Raw genomic sequence first — 2,737 nt, 5'->3', positions numbered from 1 at the left:
GATATCTGTATATCATGGGATACCATTCAGCCATAAAAAAGATGGAGACTTTGCATTTTTTTTTTTTTGAGATAGAGCCTCAAGTTATCCCCCTGGGTAGAGTGCTGTGGCATCACAGCTCACAGCAACCTCCAACTCCTGGGCTCAAACAAGTCTCCTGCCTCAGCCTCCCAAGTAGGTGGGACCACAGGCACCGGCCATAATGCCCGGCTATTTCTTGGTTGCAGTCGTCATTGCTGTTTGGTGGGCCTGGGCTGGATTCGAGCCCACTACCTTAGGTGTATGTGGCTGGCACCTTAGCCACTTGAGTCTGCATATTTTGTAACAACTTAGATGAATTTGGAGAACATTCTTCTAAGTGTATCCCAAGAATGGAAAGACAGCATCACATGTACTCAGTGCTAAGTTGAAACTAGTAGATTAACAACTACAGGCTCACTCGAGAGAAAAACTCAATTAAGGGTGGCGCCTGTGACTCAAAGGAGTAGAGCGCTGGCCCCATATGCTGGAAGTGGTGGTTTCAAACCCAGCCCCGGCCAAAAACTGCAAAAAAAAAGAAAAACTCAATTAAATTCAAGTGGAGGGCGGCACCAGTAGCTCAGCGAGTAAGGCACCGGTTACATACACCTAGGCTGGTGGGTTCGAACACAGCCCAGGCCTGCTAAACAACAACAACAACAAATAGTCAGGTATTGTGGCAGGCGCCTGTAGGCCCAGCTACTTGGGAGGCTGAGGCAAGAGAATTGCTTAAGCCCAAGAGTTTGAGGTTGCTGTGAGCTGAGATGCCACAGCCCTCTACCCAGGGGACAGCTTGAGACTCTGTCTCAAAAAAAAAAAAAAAAATAATAATAAATTCAAGTCGGGTGGGGGAAGAGGTTTGGAAAGCTCCCAGCCAACAGGTACAATGCATGGGTATATGGCACATTTCCTGGGTGAAGGACACAGCTACAACTTGGACTTTAATCTTACAAATGCAAACTACGTGACCTAACCATGTGTGCCTGCATATTAATTTGAAATTTAGGAAAAGCAAATCTATACTTAGTAAGGAGAGACTTACTAAAAACAATTATTGCAAGAGGGGGAGGAATCTTGCAATGGGAGAAGTAGATTATTGCAACACGGAGAATGCTGTGGCCATGAGATCCCTAAGTGTCTCAAGAGTTAGGCAAAGGGGGGCTCTCTTTTACAGAAAGAAGACAAAGCTAGAAAGAGCCAGGTGTGAGGAAGTGGGATGAAAGTGTAGCCGGATGGGACTGGAGGCCAGAGACTGTCTTTCCAGGAGGCCAGCCTAGTCTCAGAAGGGCAGTGTGCTGACTCAGGCCGAGTGTGAGTGGAAGCACAGGATTTTGGAGGAACCAGAGAAGTCATCCACACCAAAGTTTAGTCAACAAGCATTTTGTTCATTTGATTAGCGAGGACAAGCAGTTCTGCTTATCATTTCTTAGGCAAGGAATGGGAATTTGTTGGGTCTGTATCTGGCCTGCCATACGGTAAACAAGGGGCATCTGTGAGTCTTACCTGAATCATACAAGAAAGAGTAGTTTTTTGTAGGGAACTGTTTTCCAGAACACAAAAAAATAGGGGGAAGGAGAGGAAGCAGGATTTCTTTACCCTTTACTGTTTTCCAGGAGCAAAGGGCTCAGGTAAAATGCTACCTTGTTAACATGCCATGGGATGTGAATCCATCCATCCCTGGGGTGACACCCAGCCAGCATAGATATTTCTGCCTAGGAACTTAAGAACTTTCCTTTACTGTGGTCCAGGTCCCAAGGGGCCTTTCCTGAGTATTTAAAACTTTTGACTCTTCTATTGAAGCAGTCCTTTGCCTGACTTATCAGAAGCCTGTCTTCAACCCTTGGGATGTATCCAAGACAGTGTCATAACCTCTGCTTCTAAACCACCACCACTAACGCAGAATCCTGAGGGGAATGGAGCATCCCCTTAGAAATGTGCATGCAGTGGGCTGAATTCAGCTCTCAGAAGTGTTGTGTTTCAGGGGTATTTCGCTTTGATTGCTAAACTAGAATTAGATGCCAATATTAAAAATCAAGATATTGGACAAGGTGCACCGGCCTGTAATCCTAGCACTTTAGGAGGCCAAGGCAGGAAGATCCCTTGACCTCAGGAGTTTGAGAGCAGCCTCAGCAAGAACAAGACCTCATCTCTACTAAAAATAGAAAAAAAATTAGCCAGGGATTGTGGTGGACACCTATAGACCCAGCTACTTGGGAGGCTGAGGCAAGAGGATTGCTTGAGCCCAAGAACTGAGGTTGCTGTGAGCTATGACACCAGAGCCCTCTAACCTAGACAACAAAGTGAGATTTTTTCCTGTGGATGTTTAAGTATTTCTATTTTCCCACTACCAGTTGTCACCTTCCATAGCAAGACAACTAGTCAAAAAGATTTTAGTTTCAGAGAATGAGTTAATTAAGGCATCGTTTAGGAAATTTTCTTATTATTTATGTTGAATCACCTGACCAGGTAATATTGATCATGATACCTAAATACACTTCATTGGACATTTTAACTGATCATACCAACATGCTCTCTGCATGGTCAACTTAAGGCTGCTAAATTGTGAAATGGGTAATCTAGTTAACTCCTCCTTGGTACTTGCTTATACCTCACATAGAGAGAGGGACTGAGAGGTCCCATGCCCCTTCTCCTTTGGGTGCAAAGTCAGCACATTTTGGAGCACAGAGTTAAACCCTGTGGCTTAAGCTTTTTTTTTTTT

The sequence above is a fragment of the Otolemur garnettii genome, unplaced genomic scaffold (genome assembly GCF_000181295.1).
Source record: "Otolemur garnettii isolate 467f Iridium unplaced genomic scaffold, OtoGar3 scaffold00008, whole genome shotgun sequence".
In the NCBI taxonomy this organism is placed as follows: domain Eukaryota; kingdom Metazoa; phylum Chordata; class Mammalia; order Primates; family Galagidae; genus Otolemur; species Otolemur garnettii.
Note: the sequence above shows the minus strand (reverse complement) of the source record.